The 24,109-nt window shown below is 36.2% G+C and overlaps 1 long non-coding RNA gene across 1 annotated transcript in view; it reads right to left on the bottom strand.

Annotated features, from left to right (window-relative positions):
- Positions 1-1,753: 1,753 nt before the first annotated feature.
- LOC115279230 overlaps positions 1,754-24,109 on the bottom strand; it is a 56,460-nt gene continuing 34,104 nt past the window's right edge. Inside the window, exons 3-4 of the long non-coding RNA XR_003903298.1 lie at positions 3,891-3,932; positions 1,754-1,884 (exon numbers count right to left, since the gene is read on the bottom strand). This is a non-coding gene — a long non-coding RNA (uncharacterized LOC115279230). The remainder of the gene's footprint in view (positions 1,885-3,890; positions 3,933-24,109) is intronic.

Raw genomic sequence — 24,109 nt, forward strand, 5'->3', positions numbered from 1 at the left:
AGGGGCACAAGAGAGAGAGAGACAGAACCCAAAGCAGGCTCCAGGCTCTCAACTATCATGGGTCTCGAGCTCACAAGCCGTGAGATCATGACCTGAGCCGAAGTCGGACGCGCAACCAACTGAGCCACCCAGGCGCCCCTACAATGAATATTTTAAATTAAAATAGTCTATTTGGGATTAATATCAACTTAATTTCAATACTGTATGAGAACTTTGTTTAAATATAATTCCTCTATATCCTAATTTGTATTAAAATGTTCATATAAACTACATCTTCATATATTATAAGCCCATCAAAAGTATTTCAATATTATTGCTTTGTGTATACCAGAATACACTTATATGTTCTTTTATAGTTACTATTTACTTACTCTTACCAGTGGTGTTTATACAGGTTAGTAGGGGGCTGGAGGGTGAGTTGCCAGTCATCCCACTGTCTGAGTGCTTATCTCCATACCTTCAAACTCTCGATTGAAAGGCTCATTGTAATTACTCCCATTAAGCAGTCTGGGATTGAAAGTCCTGTATCTAGTGCAGCTTTACATGTTTTAGGTGGGACTTTCTTCTACTGAAGTTATAGAATATCACTTCAAGCATCCAGACACTCCCTGTAACTTGCACCAACCTTTGGGAAGTCTAGGGCTCTTTCTGATGCTTAAGTCACTTTAATAATTGGATCTAAGTCTCTAGAAGTGCAGAGCTCTGCTTCCACTCCTCATCCTCCTTATTCTTATACCTTTGTCCCTTGTCCTAATGTTAGGCGCTCGCTCTCTCTCTCTCTCTCTCTCTCTCTCTCTCTGGCTGTGCAAGGATAAAGTTTGTGGGGCACTGTTTTCTTATCTTCTTTAAGATAATTGTTCCTTTTGCTGTGTTTTCATTTGGATTTGAATGGGAAGTCTTGAGATGCTGCATTAGAGCCTGCTACGAAGATGGTATTTTAGAGACTCAAGTCAGTGATTGATTTTTGTAATTCTCAAAATGCTAAAATATTGCTAGAGTGCTTTCATAAAGTAGGACTGAATAAATATTCAATGAGTAAACGAATGACTGATTTTCCTCCTTTCCCTTTCTTCCTCTGTCTTACACCTCATCTAAAATAGTTGTCACACATTTAACTTCTTTTATTTCTTAGAAAATAAATTCTCTCCAGAATTATTCTTCCGTTATGTCTGAGAGCCTCTAACCTCTCTAATGTGCAGGAGCACAGGAAAGCATGCTCAAGTCTTTCACATTTCTCTCTAGAAGGGGTATCAGATTACTTTTGTAACACAGGAAACTGATGAGTCTCTAGGACAGAAAGACAAATACAGTTCATATACTGTACGTCACTGCTACCCATTGCCCAGTTTCTATGCCTCATAAGTTAGATTAGATTCCTTGCCTCCTTGGTGACCCAACTCTCTTAGCCAGAATTGATTATCTTTTATTTTGCCAACACTATACCTTTTATAAACCATAATCATGACTCTTATCCTCTACTAAATTTTTTATATCCATGACCCTGCAACTGTAATTGCTTAAGGACAAGAATTATGTTCTACTCATTTCTCTGTTTCCACACTTACAATGAGGCCTGAGAGTTGGTGTACAATACATGTCTTTCAATAGTGGATGAGCTAATGAATAAACTTCTAGAACATATTGAAAATTGCTTTTAATGGCTATTTGTTGCTGGGTTCATGGTAGCCCATGCCCTGCTTTATCTGATCTGACTTCTCCACTACTATGATTACTTTCTATCCTCAGTGTCCAGTTTAGCCGGTAATAGAAAGTTGACAAAATTTGCTTCAAGACTTACATGGTGGAGAAAAACCTAGACCTTGGAAGATTTGCTGAGGTATCTCAGAGGATAAGCTGAAAGTTCCACTAACAAGTTCAAAAGACCTGAAAAAAGCAAGTGAAACATTAGAGTTTTAGGGAAACTTTTGCAGAGAGTGAGGATTGATATCTACTTGGATATACATGTAAAACATGAGGCAAATAGAAGATTCAAGTCTGTCACCACCTTAAAATTCTTTAGTGGTTCTTCTGTACGATAGTAGAAGGTCCAAACTGATGAACCTACTTTTCAAAATGGCGTCTGCCCACCTCTCCTGCTATATCTTCTAGCGTACTTTGTCTTTCATCACATGCTCTGACAGTGTTGAACAAGTTTAGAACACTTTGTATACTATGCTAGTTTTTAAAGCTTTTTGGGGAATAACTGTAGACTCCTAGAAGTTGCAAAAATAATAGTGTGGTCTTTTGTGCTCATTACCCTCTTTCCCTGAATGGTGACATTATTGAAAATATATAACTATACTATACTATATACTATACAACTATACTGCACTACTGAAGCCAGGAAATTGACTATGTTGTCTGTCTCAGTACTTTTGCCCAATTTAGGCAATTCAGTTACCTTTACCACCACCTCTTCCTCCCCCTCTTCCTCTGCCGCGACGGCCACCACCGCCACCACTGCCACCGCCTCCTCCTCCTCCTCCTTCTCGCCTTTACCTTCTTGTAATGATATCTGTTACTTAGTTCAGAGGCCACCTTCTTAATCCCTTTAATTCTGTTCCACAGCACTCTGTATGTATTTAAATAATAATGCAGTGTATTAAAATAATCAATGCCTTCTCCTGTGAGGACTGTGAGCTCCTGAATGTTAGAATCCATGTCTGATTCATCTTTACATTCTTACTGCCTAACCCAGGGATTGGCACATTACAGATAGTAAATACTTGCTGAAAAGAAACCCTAATAAATAAGCTTTGCAAGATATCTAAGGTAGCAATAATAAAAATTGAAAGGAAGGGAACTAATTAAGAGGTAATCCCTACAATACTTGATGGCTGGTTATATGAGTCAAGGGTTGAAGGGGGAGAGATGAGTGTGGGATTATGAGCTTTATTAGATATAGTGGATCAGGTTGCTTGCCTCCCAGCATCCATTCCAGTCTTTCTAGCCTCTCTGGTCTACATAGGCCTATACTTTTCACTCCAGTGACAGAGCACTTGACAAAGGCCTAGACAATCAAAATACTTTCGAGAGAATATTGATCATTTTAGGGATGGTTATGTGACATAAGCCACCATTTATAGTGTTTCTTTCATAGAACCTACAAAAAAAGGTCTATTGATCTTTTCTTCTAAAATAAAACTGAGAAGTTTTAAATCACAGGCTGCTATAGCTTTCTTATTTCTCCAAGGAATCAATCTGGATCTTTTGGAAGCTGTAAAATGGCAGAATTAGATAATATTTTGTGTAACCCATGAATCCAGTCATGCCTGAAGAACTCTTTATCTTGGATCATTAGAGGGGATGGGACCTTGGGTGAACAAATTATCTCTTGATGGAGCTATTTTGAGTTGGTACTTCTTCATAGAAAGGGTACCAAGTGACATCTAAAAGTTCTGCTTTAGAGTATCAGAATTCTGTGTGTTTTCACTCATAGGTCTAATGGGAGAAACCTAATAGAGGACCATGGGGAGGGGAAAGGGAGGAAAATGAGTTAGGGAGAGGGAAGGAGGCAAATCATGAGAGACTCTTGTATACTGAAAACGAACTGAGGGCTGAAAGGGGAGAGGGAAAGGGGAAGGAGGGTGATGGTCATGGAGGAAGGCGCTTGTGGGGAAGAACACTGGGTGTTCTTACAATAAACTATATATTTTAAAAAAAGTGTATCAGAATTCTGGCTTTTGGTTACTAATTCAGAGTTGCTCTTAAACCAGATTTCTACTTTAAGTTAGGATATGGGCTTCTCATTTTGAAAAATAAGACTAGGCAAAGATTCTCAGTTCACATTGTCCCTTCAGTGGTTCTACTTTTTAGGAGGTCCTTATACCAAAGTAGTTAAAGCATACATTTTCACTGAGTTTCTAATAGTAACTTTTTCACTTACTTACCTGTATGACTTGACATGTTCCTCACTTCGTGAAGCCTCAGTTCTATCACCCGATAAATGAGAAGAAAAGCAATTCGTTGCTGTTAAAATTGAGATAATATTTATAAAACATGGCTTCTAGTGTTTAGTAAGTGCTATATAACTGCTGAAGAGGAAAAAGAACAAGAAGCATCAGAAGAAGCAGCAAAAATAGGAGCAGAAACAATAGCATGAAAAGAAGTAGAGAAGGAGGAAGAGGAGGAAGAAAGGAAAGGAGAGGAAAGAGGTGAAAAGAGGAGAAGAAGAAAAGGAAGGTAAAGAAATAGGGCTTTGTACTTGCTAGTAAGTGGACCGTAATTTTGATGGCAGATAAAGAGTCCATAACATTGAGTGTGAATCTCATTGTCCCCACCAAAATCTACAAAATCCCAGGGTATTATTGTCAGTCCCACTGGTAAAGCAGAACATTATATAATGGCAGTAAGTAATTAATCTCCTGTTTTTACAATAGGAATTTCAATTCTATATAAGCATCATCCAAAGTTTTGGATTTTTCTTTTTTATTAAGACTTTTATATTTTTAAAAGGAAAATTTTATGTGCATTTAAAAAGTCATAGATTTTTGTATCTTCTATACATAAGATGATGGTCTGACTTCCTAGAATAGCTACCCAGAGCATAGACTTGATTGATTAGTAAATTAAAATGATTATACGTTACCTGCATATTGATTTTTAAAATGTACATGGTTTTTAAGATTAAGAATTTAAGACTATGCTGATCAGGAGTGCATTGGACCTATGAAATCTGACCTCACTCTGAATAAAAGAAATGGGTTTACTGTGTCTGATTTATTCACACCTAGTAATATTACTAGGCCTAGCAATATTTTATTTTGAAATGTTTGAAACTTATGATAAGGCACAGAAAATAATATAACAGATATCATGTTCCCAGCACTCAGATCTAGAAGTTGTTAATATTTTGCCACTTTCACTCTGGACTTTTAGAAAGGAAGGAAGGAAGAAGGGAGGGAGGGAAGAAAGAGAAAGCAAGCAAGCAAAGAAAGGAGGAAGAGAAGGAGGAGGAGAGAAAGGGAAGGGAAGGAAAGAGGAGGGAAGAGGGAAGAAAGAGAGGGAGGGAGGGAGGAAGGAAGGCACGCAGGCAGGAAGGAAGGAATTGGAGATCTTTCAAATCTTGAAAATCTATAGGTATTATACCTTTAAATATTATTCTCTCCTTCTAGAACAAAATGTTATGTAAATATTGACTTTTTTCTATCCAATCCTTCTGTTTCTTAACTTCTTATTCACTTTTTCAGTCTTTTACTTTCTCTGTCCTGCATCATGGGTAATTTCCTCAGAACCATCTTTAGCTTTACTAATTGCTCTATAGCTGTCACTAGTATGCCATGTAAGACATCATTAAGTTTTAGGTTTCAACCACGTTGTTTTCCTTTTAAAGTTCTACTTGGTTTCATTCTTTCAAGTTTTCTTCTTAATCCTTTAATCACTTAAACTTACTTATTTTGTATTTTATTTATGATTGTTTCTAGTTTCTAGAAAGTTTCTAGGTGCTTAATCTCATGTGTTTTAATTTTCTGATTTTTAATTCATGATGGATTAATCCTCATGTATTTTGTAAATTTTGATTGCGATCTTGTGTTTATTGTTACTTGTTTTATTCTTTAGGAAATGTTTATGTCGTGAAATGGGCAACAGTTCCTCCTGAGTGGTTTTTTGTTTTTCTCATGAAAATTACTCTCAAGAGCCATTCATATTCTTTCATTCATTTTTTCTCTTGGGAACTCCAGAATTACAAGAATAATACAAAATGAGATTCCAAGCCCTTAAGACTCACAGGTCTAGCCATCAATTTTTCATGAGAGATTTTTTTTTTTTTACCCAGTGCCTGTGTAGGGACAATATTCATACTCATTTTCCTGAGTTAGTGGGTTACTTAAGATCCTGCTTTATGTAAGGTCTCAGCTCCAACTTTTGGCCTCATATAGGAAATGCCTTTTTGTTACCCTCTTTACCTCAGAGCTGAAGCATTATCAGATTACTTGTTTATTGCTTTACCTTTTTCTTTTGTCTCTTTTTCAGGCAGTTGTGGATTTCCATTAACTTTCTGAGAAACTTGGCTACACATTAAAATTTATTATATTTTATCTACCATGTATAGGTTTAGGTATTGAGAGTGTTTCCATCATAATCTTGTGGATCACATTGTCAGAGTTCCAGTTCCCCAGTTGTTCTTCAACCTAATTCTCAAGGTGTGAGTAAGGTTGAAAAGCCTGTTGTCATCTCGAATTGGACCAAGATATTTTTTACTACCCACTAGAGTCCATCAGCTTGGCTTTAGTAGTTTTGAGCAATTAGAATTCTCCCTCTGAAGTTTGTGTTTAGAGTTTATAGCAGTGTTTTTTAAACTATGGTCCCTGTGTTATCCTGTCTCTGAATTATCAAAGGGCTTGTTGAAAGTATGTGTTTCTAGTCTAAAACCCAGATCTACTAAATCAAAAGTTTTGCAGACGTAACCTGGACACTTTCAACAGTTTTTCAGGCAATTTATATAAAACTGAAGTTCGATTACTACTTGTCTACAAGTATGATTCAACTGTATTAGCATTCCTTAAAGTGCTTAAGAACATGCCTTCTTATTTTCTTGTGTGATCACTAATATTTAATACAATGAATTACATATATTATATGGTCAACAGATATTTTTTATACTGTCAAGATGGATTAATCAGGGATAGAATCACACTAGAATCAAAAGAGCTTACTGCATATAATCCATGGCTCCAAACCTCTCTCCCCCAAGAGTGGACTAAACCCTAATCAAGATTTAAATAAGAAAAGTGAGTTATTATTTATCCAACTAAAAGCAGATCAGTAAAGTAACATAAGGAAAAGAATTTTAAAGTGATATATATGAAGTAGTGAATATAGTTATGTTTGTACATAAACATATACAATGTGTTATATATCATTAACTCAATATCATTAACTGATGATGCTCTATGTGACAGGGAAATCATACATGCCATAAGACCCAATTTCCTCCTAAGGGAACTTACTTGGTAGCATGTTGAACATGAACTACATATAAAGGTTGATCTGCCATTCTTAAGTTAGAACAGAAGTAAGTGCAACAGCCCTAGGATAAAACTATTGGCAAGACAAATTACAAAACCCTCTCCTTTGTTCTTATCAAAGGTTAAAAACACTAATGAAAGGTTAGAAGTATCTTAATCTCAAAGGCAGCTGGGAATATGGCTTTTAATTACCTGAAAATTGAAATCAAGACTTTAAATTTAATGTATAATGTCACTGACAGCCAAGATGAAGGGAGGAAAAATCAATTCGATTCAGCTACTGTCTGTAGCAGACACATTGATACTTTAGGGATCATCTTTATATCCTTTATTAGTTTCTCCAGCTGAGTCAGGGGGAAGACCGTTGGAATTAAGGTGACAAGTTCACATGTCTTCATATTTAAGATAGGTATGTAAATCTATTCAGATAAGAATGACCAAAACTGCATACTGAAAACTAGAAAATAACAAAGAGAGCCTATGAAATTATGCACTAAGACAGGCAAGTTCTAGCAAATGCTGAATGTAGTACTATCACGTACCAGGCATTTTTTTTTTTAAGCATTTTATGTATGTCAGTTGACTTAATTCCTCTAACAGTTCTATGAGATAGAAATGTACTCAAGCTACATGTTAGTGAATATCAGGACTCAAACCTGGCCCTTTGGCTCCACAGTCTATGCTCTTTGGGGAAGGAAAACTTTTTTGAACAGGACAAAAAGTGCCAAATACACAGGAAAATATTTATGTATTGGGATAGGTTAAAAATAGAAAATATATTCATCGAAAGATAGCACCCAAGAGATAAAAGGCTAATCTTCAAAATATATAAAGAACACTTACAAATCAGTAAGAAAAGGCAGACAATTGAATAGAACAATGAGAAAAACACATCTGAATAGACTTCCACAAAGGAGTATATCTGCACACCCAATAAATATATGAAAAAATACTATCTCTAAGCATCTGGAAAATTCACATAAAAATTGCGGTGGGAAATTCCTATAAACCCACAAGAATGACTAAAATTAAGACTGACAGTATCAAGTGTTAGAAAGGATATTGAACAAGTGAAAGTCTTATATATCATTTCATTTCATCTGATGTATTACCTCTGATTTTCCTTTTCATGTATGGATGAACTACAAAGGTTTATATAGATATAGATATACAGGTATATATTTGGATCAAATGTGGCCCTCAAAAAAAGGCCCTCAAGTTAAAAAAATATTCTATAACCAACTACCTTCCTTACTATAAGCTACCCAAGACATCACATTCAAGTAACCTGCCAGCTCATTCCTGAGTGTTTACATAAGAATGGGTGAATCTAAATTAAATTTTCTGGGAGTGTTTTTCCCTAATAAGCCCAAGATTTAGTCTTTCTAAATTCTGTTTCTAGAATAAGATATATTAATATTTATTATTCCAGATACTTAAGATTAAATATGCTATCTCAGAGAAAAAAATCTCTTCTTGTCATAAAGTCCTTTGATCTAGAAAATGACAGAAGAGTAACTACATGTAGTCATTTTGGCTGATTTTCTTCTTGTTAGAATCAATATGGCAGAGTGAAATGGTTCTCAGCTCTGGCATCTAGCGTGCTCTGTAAATACACACCTGTCCAGGCCTCTCTCTGGGACTGTAGGTTTAGGAGAGTGGAGTAAGAGCAAAGGATCTCCATTGTAAAAGTGCCCTCAGGACATCCTGATGTCCATCCCTGGTTGGAGCAGTGACTGATCTAGGAGCTGCATTTGTAGAGTTTAGGTTTCAAAAATTTAAAAATTTAAATAATAGTGTAAATTATATTAAAAAAGAAAAGGAGTCTAGTCTTCTCATCATGGATCTCTCTTTAAAGAAATTTTTTTAAATGTTTTATTTATTTTTGATACAGAGAGAGACAGAGCATGAGAGGGGGAGGGTCAGAGAGAGAAGGAGACACAGAACCAGAAGCAGGCTCCAGGCTCTGAACTAGCTGTCAGCACAGAGCCTGACACGGGGCTAGAACCCACGAGCGTGAGATCTGACCTGAGCTGAAGTCGGAGGCTTAGCCAACTGAGCCACCCAGGCGCCCCATCATGGATCTCTCTTTAAATGGGTCACTTAGTTAAGTGACACAACCTGTTTAAGTCACATGGCTTGTAGCATAACTTTCTATATCTGTTTCCCCATCTATTTATAGGATTGTCAAAGAAATACAATTGGATAGAAGATGAAAAGCACTTTCCTAGACTCATGAAGTTCTCTAGTAATGGGTTATGCTAGAACACTCTCTCTCCAACTTCCTTCACCACCTTCCTGAGAGCTCTTCTTCAGGTGCCACAAAATGGAGAACTACCTCTCAGTTTCAGACTTCCTGTAAAGTGCAGAGCAAATGAGGAATGTGGGAATTATAAGAACAGAAGAGAAGGATCTCCAACTTGAGTTTGGGGCTCCATCCCTGGGTACATCCTTTTCATGTACTTTGTCCCAGGGTTGTAATAAAATATGCATTCTTCATACAGCAGGGCCTTTCAGTTGCCAGCAAGGTGCCTGAGAGTCATTCCCTCAGGAAATGCCAGAAACAACTGGAGGAGTACGTGACTCACCCATGGAATTAAATGAGAGACTAAATAAATAACGATGTCACTGGAAGAAATGGAGGCATTCCCCTACCAAATATCAATTTTTAAATATCTTCACATACTGTTGCAAAGATCACACACTTATGTCTGATGCTCTGCTGTATAAGATAGGGTCAAGGCTGGGGAAGACTGAGATGTAGCCCCAGTGTCTGAGGTTGTGTCAGGCCAAGGTAGTGGATCCCCCAGGGACCCGGGAGGTGGCAGGGTGAACCTCAAGGACCACATTAACAAAATTCATCTGAATTACACAAAGCCAAGCACAAGCAAAGGACTGGAATAAGACTGAGGGAAAAATAAGTGTTCTAGATATCTATGCCCTTATCCAAGTGAGAAATAAATTATTGGGCAAAGTGCAGGACCTCACACTCTGTGACATACTGCAGCTCATAGTATCTATTTGCTTTTGATTCAGGTTTAGTCATTTATGCATCACCTTCTGCATCAACCTCATACGGATCTCCAGACTGTTTTCATATCTTGGATTCTTGCTCCCATTGCAAATTCAGTTTTTCTAACCTTGCCTTCTAACCCAACCCATTCTTTGCTTTTATTGTTTTGGTTTTCTCTGACCTTCACATAGCGCAAAATCTTGATTAAGTGTCTCTGGCAGAAAAGATTGCACTGTAGGCAAATTTTCTATACACTAAAATGAACCATCAGAAGCACTACGGGGTAAAGCCTCTGAAAAGACAATATGAAAAGAATGTAGGGCTACATTAAAAACAAAACAAAACAAAAAACCCCTCAAGTTTTTAAATTACATTAAAGTATTGCTTATTCTAAAAATTTTTAGTCCATTATTTTGTGCTGACTGGCAAACTTCCAAAGCAGGTTATCAAGGAGATTGAGGAGGTAATTTGTTCCACCCTAGAAAATACATGCTTTAGGGCAAGTATTACTATTTAGAACTAAGACATCACCCAACGTTTCTTAAATCCAAAGCAATGGTTAGAGTTTTCCCTGATATACCTGCATTCTTTGCTCTCTTTGCAGCCATATTTGGTGTTCTCTCTTCTACTTCTGTTCTCACTTTTACACTCATTCCACTTTTTCCAGAAAACATTTGAGAGTGAAAATGGATCCTATTAATCATTTTATTGGAACAATAAGTGTAAATCAGTACCATCTGGGAACAACCAAGTTCATTATACTGCATGTCTGAGTATGTAAGGACTCATAAATGTGGAAAACTTCCCAAAACTACAGAGCTGACATCATAAAAGTGGTTCCTGGGGTGCCTAGATGGCTCAGTTGGTTAGGCGTCCAACTTTGGCTCAGGTCATGATCTCACAGTTTGTAGGTTCCAGCCCTGCATTGGGCTCTGTGCTGACACCTCAGAGCTTGGAGCTTGCTTCATATTCTTTGTCTCCCTCCCTCTCTCTGCCCCTATCCTCTTGCGCTCTGTCTCTCAAAAATAAACATTTAAAAAAATTTTTTAAGCTGTTCCTGATGTTCTTATTTTCTGTCTTGACCAAGACTTTAACCTATCGTGTGTTTGATTTCTAATTTATTTCTGATAACAGCTCTAACCTCTTGGATAGATTTCCTATGTGTAGATTTACATCAGTTCTTATCCTTACACTTTAACCAAGTTCCATCTTAGCTGTGGCTGCCATCTTTGACACTGATTAGTAGCCTTCTGTGAACTATCATCTTCTATTCAAGATAAATTGTCAAGGCCTGCTGCCTTAGCTCCTCCTCACTTTTCCTTACCATTTTACAAAAAAAAATTCCACAATATCTACTTCTGTACCCATTACATGTAAAAATCATCATTTTAATAACCTATCTCTAGATTATAAGGACTTTAATAGACATGATTTTATTTGATACTTATAGCAAGCCTGTGAAGATGTATTAAACATTTCACAGAAGAGAAGCTAAAGTTCTAGGAAAATAGCACTGACAACTTTGAATGTTTTCTATTATGATCTCAATATTCCCAAAGGTCATATACTTATCCGAAGATTTCTAGATTGGGATTATGATAAACTATCCTAGTCAAGTGCTCAACTAGTTTATTAGATTTGCATTCCTATGGTTGTCCCTATAGGACTTAATTTTATATAATTATTAAAAAAGGACTTTTTGTAGCCCAAACATTTGTAGTTGGGTCACTCTAATTCCCCCATTGGTTTTGCCTCAAACTCCAATTTTGTTCCATCTTATCTGTCCTGTTGCCTTTTACCACATGAACCTTACTACCTATGCTCCCTATAGCTGAGCCTCTGCTTTGTTCTCCTGAGTTCTACTCACTGCGATGTGTAGATCCTGGGGCTTCAGATCCTTAAGACAACACCCCTAATGTCTCATGTTAGAGCTTCCTGGCATTATCTGTCCTGATCCTGTCAATTACCACAAAAGAACAGGATACTCTGGCCTAGGGGACACTCTGCCACTTGACCTTAGTTTGAATATTTAGCTAATAATGCTGGCATCTTGCTGCTCTCTCTCTCTCTCTCCATAAGCCAACTTTCATGTCTTGGGTCTATATTAAAATCACATTTCTCCCTAGCCATTCCTCAAAAAGGAGACCTCTCCTTTTCTATACAACTCCAATACATTATTACTTTTATCAAAAGTTCCTGATTTGGGGCACCTTGGTGGCTCAAACAGCCAAATCTTGATTTCAGCTCAGATAATGATCTCATGGTTTGTAGGACTGAGCCATGCACCGGGCTCCATGCTGATGGCATAGAGGCTGCTTGGGATTCTCTCTCTCTCTCTCTCTCTCTCTCTCTCTCTCTGCCCCTCCCACTGCCTCAAAATAAGTAAACACCTTTTTTAAAAGTTCCTGATTTTCTTAAATTCCCTTGTTCTGACTTTTCCAATCTAATCCACTTTACCTGAGGTCTGGTTCTGACTTTTTTTTTTTGTCAATACCTCTAAGCTCTCCCTTGTTAAGTGAAACTTGTCATACTCTGCTTGACTCAGCCATAATTTCTATGGACTACCAGTGGCTTGGTCTATTGTGAAAAAGGAAGCTGGAACTAGGTAAAACAAGGATTGAAAAAAAAAAAAAAAACTGATGTTGCTGTTGAGCAGATGCTATGGGCCAGGTAGGCCAACTAGAGGCTATCCCCTAATAACATAATGATCTTGCTCTTGACTTGAGGTGATGGTTGTGTCAATATCCAAAGTTTCCATGGTGGGCCATGAGGTTTCCAGGTCCCATTCATCCATCAGGTCAAGTACTATTATGGCTGAAGCAGTCAATATCTTTTTTTTCAAGTTTATTTGTTCGTTTTGAAAGAGAGAGAGAATGAGTGGGGGCCGGGCATAGAGAGAGGAGGACAGAGGATTTGAAGTAGGCTCTGGGCTAACAGCAGAGAGCATGGTATGGGGTTCAAACTCATGAACCCTGATATCATGACCTGAGTGGAAGTTGCATGCTTAACCGACTGAACCACCCAGGTGCCCTGAAGCAGTCCATATCTTTAATGTAAGACCTCACTTAGAAACTGGTTATTCAGAGGGACAGGCCATGTAAATTGTCCAACATGATGGGGAGTGATTAAAGGAAGACTGTGAGCAGAGGCGACAACTGACTTTTGGCAACAGAATGGACAGGAAACCACACCATGTGGTGGAGTGGAGACTCCGTTATCCTCTCGCAGCTCAGAGTTGCTCAGTAACCAGTTAGGATAGATGAAGAGTCTTAGAGATTGCAGAGGAGAAAACAAACAGAAAACAACAACAAAAAATCAGGGTCTCTGGCTGGTTCAGTCAGTACAGTATACAACTCTTGATCTCAGGGTTGTGAGTTCAAGCCACACATTTGTTGTAGAGCTTACATAAATGAATGAATGAATGAATATGTACATACATACATACGTACACCAACCAACCCACCCACTCCTGTACACTTCTCATATTTCTAACTTCTTGAATGGAGGGCCTTTTGATTATTTGCTTGGGTATAGCTGTATGTCAGATGCTTTCATTAATATGAATAAACATGTAAAGTCTGGTATCTGTTTCTCCAGAGTGATATACAGACCTATGGTGAGTTCAGGCTTGAGTGGTTATTTCTTAATGAGGAAATCAGATGAGCACTGAGAAAACATAGTTTCAGATAGCTCTTGGCTATATCATCATGAGACTGTTTAGCCATAATATCTGAAGAGCTATTAATCAAACCTCAGTATTCTCAAGCATTGATGTATGTAGTAGTAGCTGAAGGAGCTTATTATATGCAGATTACTTAGGCTCCATCCCTTCAGAGTCTTATTCAGTAAATTGGAAAGAACTGGAATCTAAATTTTTCAATACGTATCAAGTGATCCTCATAAAGGTCATTTAGGAAACCCATGTTAAGAATTCTATCTTTGTGAAGAGCCAGAGATGATAAAAATCCTCAGATCTGTAGGTCAAAAATAAAAGGTTAAAAGGGAAATGTTGGAAGGAAGACGTAGTTTAAACATTTTATTTGGGCTGAATTGAGGGATAATTCTTTCTTGGAATGTTCTCATTAATTTGAAACATACTTATTCTCTGTAGACTTTCCTTCCCATAAATTTTTTGAAGGAAAATGGCTCAAGATAATAACAACATTGAACATTTACTGAACTCATACTATGAGTCAGGTCCTGTAGTAAACACTTTAGTGACGTCACCATTCAATTCTCCCAACAGTCACAGCTAGTAGGTATTGTGTGTATTCTAATTATACAAATTTGACAATAGATGAAGAACATCATTCAGTTAAAAAAAACTAGTAGTGGCAGAGCTGAAGTTTTGACATGAATATGTTCCCAGCTCAGTATCATTAACAAGTTTACTTGCTTCTGCACATGCAGCAGTGACCCCCACAAGTCATTTTTTTCATGTATGCATGCATTCAATAATACATGAATTTGTTAATTAAACAATTATTTGTTGAGTACCTACTATATGAGCCAGGTTACAGATAGGTTCTGGGACACAGCAGTGACCAAAACAGGCAAAAATCCCTGCCCTTTTTGAATTACATTTTAGTGGAAAGGAACAGGCATTAAGTAACATAAATAAATAAAATATATGTTGTGTCAGAGGGTGACCAGTGCTACAGAGAAAATAGAGCAGGGAAGAGATATAGGAACTTCCAGTGGAGGGGAGAAGTTTCTTGATACCATTTTAAGTAGGAGTTGAGGAAGGTCTCCATAAGTGTGAGATATGATGGGAGTGAGGAAGGGAGTATTGTAGAAGTATGGCTGACAGGTGTCCTCTAAATCAGGAAGAACCCACATAGGTAGAGCAGAGACAGCAAGGGTGAGGAGGAGATGGTGAGGGGTTTGGGAGGTGTGTTGCTGATGATTATGTAATGTCATAGACCTTGACTTTTATTCTAGAATGAGAACTAATTAAGGGTTTTGAGTGAGGTCTGATTTAATGTTTAAAAGGATTACTCTGGCTGATGTGCTGAAAGCAGACTTTAAAACAACAAAATATTTGTGTGTTAGAATCAGTCTAGGTTGTAGTCATAAGAGGTCCCAAATGGCAGTGGTTTGAACAAGCAGTTCAGGTCATAATCAGGATAGTGATTTGATAGAGTTTTGGGCTCTGTTTTCCCCAGGACACCGCCCATCTTTTCAGAGTCAAAAAACAATCACCACCATGGCTGCATTCCAACCAGTGGGAAGGCAGAAGTGGAAAGGAAGGCATGCTCTTTTTCTTTTAAGGACATGTTCCAAATACTGTGCAAACATCTCTTTCATTTGCAACCCATTGGCTGGAAGCCAGGTACATGGGCACAACCAACTTCAAGGGACTCTGGGTAAGGAAGTCTTTGCTGGTCATTTACTCAAATCAAAGTACCTTAGAACAGTGGCTCTTGAGGTGTGGATTTTGGACCCAGCAGCCTCAGGATTACCTGGAAGCTTGTCAGAAATGCAAATTCTCAGGTCACATCCCAAACCCACTGCTCAGAAACTCTGGGGGTGATATTCAGTGATCTTCAATTTAATGAGCTCTCCAGTGATTCTGAGGTATGCTACCAGGAAGATTAGGGAGAAGGGAGCATGTTAGAACAAAAGGAGGCACAGCTTTGAACTATTAATTCTTTCTTGCATAATTTATTATCTAAAGATTTCATGCCATTCCAGTGTAGATATTAATTAAAAATATTTGAGTCTGAATATTAAGGATAGAATACACTATTATTAGTTTCATTTTAGGCTTTGCAGTAAGTGTGACTTTATTCTCTCTAATTTCTTCAATCTTGTGATGGCTTTACATGTAAAGGAATAAAACAATTGCAATGACAAAACATTATTTCTATTACTTTCTTAGGCTGTATGTTCTCTCCTATTTTGTTTTCTTTGGTTTCCATTCTATCTTGTAAGAAAATTACTGTATGTTGTCAGAGTTAATTGATATTTATAGGATGTTCTCAATATCAACCTACCAGAATTGAACAAATAAAAATTGCCATGTCTGCCTGGAGGAAAAAAAAAATGTTTCCTGAGAAACTCTTCCTCTTATCTATAAAGAGAGGCTGGCTATACAGTGGAGAAAGGGTATTAGTATTAACACTTAAAATGGTTAAAATATAGAATGAACAGATTCATTTCATCTAAGAAAATGTAGATTATCAAATTTGAATAAAAAACAAATAGAAAATTTAAATGTGCTAATAACAATTGAAAAAATTGGAAAGGTAGTAAATCTGTTCTTTGAAAATGTACATCTGCTCTTTAAAAAGGCAATAGGTCTAGATAGATTTCAAATAATGGTAAATTTCCATGTTTTGTAAACTGTTCAAAGCATAAAGACAAAAACAACAATGGAAGAACCTTTTAATTTCTTCAATAAGGATAGTATAATACCAATATGTAAACCATACAAGAATAACACTAAAAGAAAACCAGTGGCCAAAATCATTTATGGAAGAAAGGAAAAAGAGAACTAAATAAATACTTAGTAAATTGAATATAACAACATATTAAAAACATAAAATATTAGAAGAGTTAGAACTTATCCCATGTGAAATAATTATTTAACATTAGAAAAATTCTAAAAGTAATTTCTAAGAAAAATTCTAAATGTAACCCTCTAGATTTGCTAGCACATTAAAAATAAACAAACAATAATTGCCTTAGTTTTCAACTACTTAATAAAATCTAATAGGTTTGCCTGAATTTTTAAAAGTCCAAATCTATCAGCAGTCTACGGGGATTTACTATAAATCTATAGTAAGTATAGTATTATTCCGACATGGAAACATTCTTAATGATATCAGAGTAAGACAAGAATTTTTACTTTACTACTATGTGAACAGAGGTCCTAAAAATGCCATAAAATAAAATAAAATGAGTTTCTAAATATTGTTATTTGCAGAGAGCACAATCACTGTCTTAGAAATTCAAAGACAATGAACAAGAAGCTATTACAGCTAACAAGAGAGTTCAATAAGAAAACCAGTGACAAATTAGAATTTTTAAATTCCAGGGGCACCTGGGTGACTCAGTCGGTTAAGCCTCGCGCTTCGGCTCAGGTCATGATCTCACGGTTCATGGGTTTGAGCCCCGCATTGGGCTCTGTGCTGACAGCTAGCTCAGTGCCTGGAGCCTACTTTGGATTCTGTATCTCCCTCTCTTTCTGACCTTCCCCTGTTCACGCTGTCTCTCTCTGTCTCTTAAAAATAAATAAAAAACATTAAAAAAAAGAATTTTAAAATTCCAATATATAAGCAATAATCACTTAAAATATTTATAATAACAATACAAAATATTTAGAAATGAACTTAATAAGAAATTTTCACATCCTTTATGAGTAAGGCTATAAAACTTTACTGAACAAAGAGAATGCCATGTTCATAAAAACTAAGATTTACTATTTTCATGTTATAAATGACCACCAAATTATCTATTGACTTAACAAGTTCTAATAAAAATTCCAAAAGGATTTTTCAGAAGAATGTAAGATAATTCTAAGGGTCTTCTGAAAGATACTACATAAGCTCAGACAACTTTGGGAAAAAAATAAGGATTGATTTCTACCCAATATGAAAATATACTACAAAAATGAAAATATTAAATCATTAAGGTATCATTTTAGAAATGTATCAGTGAAATAGAAATCTAAAAAAATCATTTGTATTTTGGTTTTAGTTTATGGTAAAGGACATTCACACATATAGTGGGGAAAAGATAGAACCTTCAACAGGTAGCATAGAGATGATTGGCTATCCATGTGAAGGAGAAAAAGGGAGAGAAAAGTCAGCCTATGTACAAAAATGAATTCAAGATGCATTAAAGGTCTAAGTATTACAAAAAAATGTAGCGAATGGTTTTACAATTTGGGGGAAGTTCCTTCTATATTGGATTTAAAAGACATAAAGGAAAAGACTGAAGGTTTGAATGCACTAAAATTAAAAGCTACTGGGCTATAATGATACGAAGTACAAAGTAAAAAAAAGAAAAATTACCATGGGAAACTCATTCATTAAGGCTAGCATTTAACTGACATATCAGTACTTATTATCTATTTAAAAGATGAAGATTCACATCTATAATACATAGTCTTTTATAAATCTTTAGGAAAAATAAAAGTATTACAATTGAAAAAATGAATATGAATAGGCAAAGATTATACGCAGGAGAGATACAAATCTCTGTAAAAGAAAATAAAGATCCTCAATCTTACTAATTTTCAGGAAAAAAATTAATACAAACAATTTTCTCTCATCAGATTGACAAAATTAAAAAGATTCATAAAAATTAAAGAGATCACTTAGGGGGATCCTGGGTCTTCTGAAAATGCCATAATACTCATATAACCATGAATGTGTTATGAAATTAGCATACACAGACTGCAACTCTAAATGTTCTTTTTAAAAATTAGACTCCATGTTGGGCATGGAGTGGGGCTTGAACTCACAACCATGAGATCAAGACCTGAGCTGAGATGAAGAGTCAGACACTTAACAAACTGAGCCACCCAGGATCCCCCTAAGTGATCTCTTTAATTCTGCTACAATTCTTGGGGGCCATTAGACTTAAGGGAAATCTATTAAATACATAGTTTTGTGATGTTTAAATGAGGGAGAGATTGAACTTGGAAAAGACAGTGAACTAATTCTGAGAAAATTAAGAAAATTTCTGTCTATCCATTATTCCTGCTTTTACTTTTTTTAGTTTTTAAATTTTTAAAATATTTTTAATGTTTATTCATTTTTGAGAGACAGAGAGAGAGGGAGAAACAGAATCTGAAGCAGCTCCAGGCTCCGAGCTGTCAGCACAGAGCCCGATGTTGGGCTTAAACCCATGTACTGTGAGATCATGACCTGGGCTGAAGTCAGACACTTAACTGACTGAACCATCCAGGTGTCCTATTTCTTTTTTTAATAAGCAAATTAAGAAAACTTTGCTGTCTATTCTTTACACTTAGTTGGTCAAACTCTAAACAGGGCTCAATCTTAATGTTTGCATTTTCTTTGCCTAAATCTTGACTAAAATCCTGCTAAATAAAATTATAGAATCATTGAGATGAGTACCAGTAAATATACACTTGACAATCCCATCTAGGCCTCAGAACTCAGAATTTTTTTTTTATTCTCTCCAAACATTATCTCCTCAAACCCAGATTTCTGTAGAAATTGTCTTCTATTTCACTGAGAAATTAGATACCACCATAATGAATATTATTCAATTTTCCACTGGGCAACCTATAAAACTACCCTCCTTCCTTTATTCCAAATTGTATGAGACATTCTTCTTCCAGTCTAAGACTATTACATTGACCATAAAATATAAAAGGAAGTGTTTCCATTTGCAACAACATAGATGAAGTGTGAGGGCATTATGTTTAGTGAATAAACCAGACAGAAAGACAAATAGTGTATGGCATCACTTAGATGTAGAATCTTAAAAAAAAAATCATAGAAACAGAAAATAGAATAATAGTTTCCAGAGGCTGAGGTGAAGAGAAAATAGGAAGATGTTTGTTGCAAAGTACAAATTTCAGTTATAAGATGAAAAAGTTTGAACAACTAATGTAAACCATGGTAACTGTAGTTAGTAATGTTGAATTGTGTATTTGAAATCTGCTAAAAGAGTAGATCTTAAGCATTCTTTCCTCACACACACAAAAGCAACTGTGAGGTGATTGATATGTTGATTAATCTGATTATGGTAATCATTTCATGACTGTGCATATATCAAATCATCATGTTAAGGGAACCAAAGGTAAACATATTGGGAAGAAAGAAAGAAAACTGTCTTTGTTTAGAGATTACATGATTATCCATATAGAGAATCTGAAAGAATCAACAACAGCAAAAACTCCCAGAACTAATAAGTGATAATGGAAAGGTTTCAGGATTCAAGATCAATACAGAAAAATCAGTTGCTTTCTTGTATTATCAATGAACCCATGGGATTTGAAATAAAAAATACGATAGCATTTACATTAGTACCTCTAAAATAAAATACATATACATCTAGCAAGATATATACAAAGTTTATATGAGGAGAACTATAAAACAAGTCTATGAACAAACTCAACTAAATAAATAGATATTCATGGGTAGGAAGACACACTATTATCAAGATTTGATTTGTAGATTCTGAACTTGATTTGTAGATTCAGTGCAATCCCAATTAAAATTTCAGCAAGTTATTTCATCAACAAAATAAAGTTGATGTGGAGAGACAAAAGACCCAGAATAGCTAGCCAATATGGGAGGACAAACAAAGCTGGAGGGCTGATGCTACTCAATTTCAAGACTTCCTATAAATCTACAGCAATCAAAACAGGGTGGTGCTGGTGAAGAAATAGACAAATAAGTGACAGGAACAGAATAGAAAGCACACATATAGTTTATTTATCTCTGACAATGGAGCAAAGGCAATACAAATGAGCAAAGATATTTTCTTCAACAAATAGTACTGTAACACTGGATGTCCACATGCAAATAAATGACTCTAAACCTTACACCCTTCACAAAAATTAACACAAAATGGATCATAGACCTAAATGGACAACACAAAACTCTAAAATCCCTAAAAGATAACAAAGGAGACAACCTAGATGTCCTTGGGTACAGTGATGCCTTTTTAGATACAATACCAAAGATACAATTCATGAAAAAAGCAAATGATAAACTGAATTTCATTAAAAATTAAAAATATTTGCTATACAATACGTAATACTAAGAGAATTAGAAAACAGACCACAGACTGGGAGAAAATATTTGTAAAAGACACATCTGATAAAGGACGATTATCCAAAACATACAAATAATTCTGAAAACATAAAGAAAACAAGCAACCTGATTTTAAAATGTGCCAAAGATTTTAACAGACTTCTCACCAGGGAAGATACACAGGTGGCGAATAATATATGAAAAAGTGCTCCATGTGAAATGTCATCAGGAAAATACAAATTAAAATAATGAGATACCGTTACACACCAAGTAAAGTGCTCCAAATCTGGAACATGGATAATACCAAGTGCTGGTGAGGCTGTGGAGCAATAGGAGTTCTCATGCATTGTTGGTAACAATGTTAAATGGTATAACTACTTTAGATGATATAGCTACTTTAGAAGATAGTTTGACAGTTTCTGACAAAAAACTAAACATAATTCAGCAATTGTCCTCCTTGATATTTACCCAAGGGAGGTGAAAACTTATGTCCACACAAAAACCTGCACATAAATGTTTACAGCATTTTTATTCATAATTGTCAAAACTTGGAAACAACCAAGATATCCTTCATTAGATGAATGGGTAAATAAACTGGTACCTCCAGAAAATGGACTAGTATTCAGCTCCAAAAAGAAATGAGCTATTAATCATGAAGGAACTGTAAACACAAATTGCTGAGTGAAACAACCCAACCTGAAAAGGCTACCTAGTATACCATCCCAAATATATGACATTCTGCAAAAGGCAAAAACTATGGAAATGATCAAAAGATTGGTGGTTGCTTAGGATGGCAGCCGGAGTAGATAGGTGGGGGAGGGATGAGTAGATGGAGAAGAGAGGATATTTAGGGCAGTAGAAATCTTCTATATTATATTATAATCATAAATATGTCATTTTTCATTTATCCAAACCCACAGAATGTACAGCACCAAGAGTAACCCTTAGGTAAACTAAGCTCTTCAGATGATTATTATGCATCAATGTAGATTCACCCTTGGTTAGAAAAATGTAGTTTTTTTTATGTGATATTGAAAATGGGGAAAGTTATGCATGTAGGGGAATGCAGGGGGAACATGAGAATCTATTCCTCTCAATCTTATTTTAAGCCTAAAACTCCTCTAAAATTGTCTTTAATAAAAATATCATATTGTAAGCATTAAATATATAATTTTATTTTCGCAGCTGAGAAAAATAAGACTATTAGATGCCACAGAACTCTGGGTCCCAGTCTCCACTACTGTCACAGAGACCTTATTCTATTGATAAATCCCTTTTTCTAGCTGTCTATTTCTCTCTTTCTCTGGATCCTTCCAATTATCACTTAAATATACTTAAGTAAAACTAAAACTGTATCTCAAACTGCATCCTCCTCTAGCTACCATAGATGTTTCTTCTATGGTTACATTTCTGGAAAAAAGTTATCCTCCTATATGGTGGAAATATTTGTAAGTTATCAGCGTCAAAGAGTTTCTTATAATAGTCCTCATTTCTCTTTCTCTCTATTTGAGCAGGTAGTTGCTTCTTTGGTAATTTTCTCAGGAGGATGATTGACCAGGGAGAGGGAAGAATGTGCCTTTGAGACTTCCTTTTAAATCCATTATGGAAAAACAAAAAAGATGTTTGAACTGCAGGAAAAAATGACTGGAAAAGAGAGAATTACTATGCTTATCTTGACACCCCATTCCTCTGTTGAAAGATGTCCTTGAGTTGAGGAGGGAAGAAAAGAAGTTTAGGTAATGCATCACAGAGAAGGCAGTTCTCCAGGGGTATTTGTAGCTTAAGAGTGCAAAGAGAATGCCATTGATTTTTAGGCATAGCTTTGAGGGAGGCCCAAGAAAGATAATGTCTCCCTGTTGTATCTAGCCAATGAGACCACTGATGCTCATGTCAGAAGTATGACACAGAAGCCACCTGGGAGCCTCAGGACTTAAGAGCGCCTGCTGGCTAAACAAGAGATGTCTAAGAGGCATCCTGTAGGTATCAAGGGTAAGAGCCACCTCTAATATTTCAAACACCGTGACTCTTCAGAAACTTGACTGAATCTTGAAGATAGAATGGGTTTCCAAAAGAACTGAGATTAAGTTGGTGCCACCATAATGAAATGTAGAATTGACATAGCATAACTATGTGTCCACACTGAGGGTTGTGCCAAGGAAAGCAACAACTTTCATTCCTGTTAAATTCAACTGATATACCTGGGACATTTTCTTATTTGACCTCTCTGTTACAGATAACTAGGTTGACCACTCTTTCCTTTAAACCCTCTCTCGCCCTGGAGTTCAGGACACTGAAAAGTTCTGGCATTTCTATCAACTTCTTGGCTACTTTTTAATCCATTTTTTTATTCTTTGTTTATTCTTTAACTGATACTACTTACTCATTTATTAAATTAATATTTGTTCAGCATCCACCATGGATCTGACACTGTTCTAGGCACCACACATAGGAAAATAACAAAGCATATTTGGCCTCTTTCACTATAAAGTTGACAGCCTTGTGGAGCGAAGAATCTGAGTCTAAACACAGACAAAATTTGAACTCGTTTCAAGTTTGGATTGCCCACTCCATGTAATCTCATCAGCAAATATTGATTCCACAACCTGAGCTACAGTAATGATTTACACATATTTAAAGCCAGATATCTGCCTAGAACTTTATTTTTATCTGTATGCATCCTGGATCTCTCTTCTTGAATATCCTTTTGCACCTCAGACTCAAGATGTCAAAACTGGCCTGTTTTGAATGTCATCTTATTGCCCAGGCTACAAACTTGGCCTTTCCCTTTGTTTCCCTCTCTCCTTTATTATCCTCACCCATCAGTTCCTAAATTCTGTTATGATATAGCCTACCTATCTCTTAATTTTATCTACTGCTAGCTCTTCCCTCAGTTACTGAAACATACCTAACTAGTCTCGTGGCTTTTAACTTTGTCCCACCAAGTCATTCTTTATGCTCTAGTCAGAGTCATCTTTTCTAAAGCAACTCTTATCAGGACACCATCTTTCTTAACTCTTCAGCAATTTCCCCAATACTCTTGGGGAGAAGGTCATTGGTTTATATGGTCCCTAAATTCCTGCCAGATCTTATACCTACAGAGCTTCCTATTTCTCATCTCCTGCCACCCCAGGAGTGCCCTCTTAGCATACCAATTTTGTACCACATGCCTCAATCTGGTCTTCTTTTTTTTGTTCCTTCAATTTTTCATTCATGCAATGAAGTCCCTTGTATACAGTTCAGGAACTTTACATTTTTACCAAACTTCTTCCTCCACTTTTATTTGGAAAATTTCTGATCATCCTTCAAGACCTGATTTTGACTTTATTTCTTTCCTCATTTGGAATTGTATTCCTCCAACATGCTTCCATAATATGTGGCACTTTTTTGTAACA

The sequence above is a fragment of the Suricata suricatta genome, chromosome 15, assembly GCF_006229205.1.
Source record: "Suricata suricatta isolate VVHF042 chromosome 15, meerkat_22Aug2017_6uvM2_HiC, whole genome shotgun sequence".
Lineage (NCBI taxonomy): Eukaryota > Metazoa > Chordata > Mammalia > Carnivora > Herpestidae > Suricata > Suricata suricatta.